Raw genomic sequence first — 1,863 nt, 5'->3', positions numbered from 1 at the left:
TCTCAGCCTTGTCCCACAACGGCCGGGCTTTCAGGTAGCCACCTGACCCCGTGCGATGGTGATGCTTCTTCTTTGCAGCATTTTTCTTATTTGTCATTGACATCTTCGCTGCTCTCTCAGATTTCTTGTTGATGACAAATGCGGGCCACTGATCTTTGATCTTCTCAAATCGGCCGATGAATTCTGGAGTCTTGTCTTGGTCGACAAACGATGATTTCAGCTCATTCTTCCACCTCCTGAATAGCTCAGCCATCTTCTTAAGAGCATAAGCCTTGATCATTGGCTTTTTAACTACATTCTCCGGATCCTCCTCTGGCGAGAAGGTGAAATTTTCCTACAGCGCGGTCCAAAGATCAGCTTTCTGCCTATCGCTGACATAAGACACCTGAGAGTCTTTCTCCTTAGGCTTCAACCATTGCTCGATGCTGATCGGGATCATGTCCGTAACTAGAACCCTGCACTGAGCATTAAATTTTTGCTTGGTCCGGAGGGGTTCAATCGGTTGGCCAGCGCGATCAATTCCGATGATCGTGTACCTTTCATTCGCGCGCAACTTTCTCTTCGGGCCTCGTCTCGTTATCGAAGTGTTGCTCGATCCGGAGGGCTAGAAAAGAAGAAAAATAAGAGAGTTAATATGTTTACATACCAAAAACAATTAATGCATCAATTAGCTATAGTCGGCACATGCTTAATTAATTAATATATATATACCTGGCCGAACTCCGTTCGGTCACCAGAGCCGTCATCATGATGTCTTTCCCCCTCCATTCGGTCATCGGAGCCGTCATCACGGTGTCCTTCCTCCTCCATTCGGTCACCGGAGCCGTCATCACGGTGTCCTTCCTCCTCCATTGTTTGATCATCGTCGTAGCCTGCTTCTTCATCCTGTCTTTCCAGACCATCGGTGCATGTGTCGTTGAGAAACGACAAGACGGCATCACTTCTGTGTGCGATTATCTCCCCCAACACCGCTTCTGTTGTTTCGTCTCGAGGGTGCGGATCCATAGTTTCTGCAAATATTTACAACATGGCAATTATTATTCAAACATGATAGATGGATATATTAGTGGCAAACATAGAACTAGCTAGCTAAGCACAATAAGGAATCATATTAGTGGCCTAGCCTTGACGCTTCTCTAGGGTTTGGGGTGGCCTCAGCAACGCTTCAAGGGTTTGGGGTGGCCTCAGCAACGCTTCAAGGGTTCGGGGTGGCCTCGACGACAACGCTCTTTTAACTTGGTAAATTTGGCTGGCCTCAAGAGAGTTTGTCGATCGGGTAGGGGCGCTGCGGGATGGGGTAGGAGACCGACATTGTTTTTTCTAGGGTTTGGGTGTCCTCGAGAGTTTTGGTCAAGCGAGAGGGCCGGGGGTGCTCCCGACGTCCCCCCTCACTTTAACAAAGAACTACATTAAAAAAGACTTGCTTCGCCGTGGGTGCTCGATCGGTGCGACGTGGACTCGTGGAAACACTTTATGAAAATGCGGTGGTGACCGGGCCGGGCGGTTTTCTTTTCCTTCTTCATTTTTTCCTTTGTTTTTTCTTATATGTTTGTTTTCGTTTTCATTCTACATTTTCGTACATATGAAAAAAAAGTTTCTATACAAAAGTGCACAATTTTTATGAACAAATTACAACATCTAAATTAACTATACATCTAAATAAATATAACTACACATCTGAAATTTTCCTAATCTTAAAACTAAACTAAACATAAACAAAAATAATATAACTACACATCCATCCATACATACATACACATACATATACATCTACATTATATATGAACAAAAAAATACTAATTTTATGAACATAAAAAGGTCTATGAACAAAAAAAACATTACATCAATATTTTCATCCATCCA

Source organism: Triticum dicoccoides, chromosome 4A (assembly GCF_002162155.2).
Source record: "Triticum dicoccoides isolate Atlit2015 ecotype Zavitan chromosome 4A, WEW_v2.0, whole genome shotgun sequence".
Taxonomy (NCBI): domain Eukaryota; kingdom Viridiplantae; phylum Streptophyta; class Magnoliopsida; order Poales; family Poaceae; genus Triticum; species Triticum dicoccoides.
The sequence above is the reverse complement of the archived record's forward strand: the minus strand, read 5'-3'. Positions refer to the sequence as shown.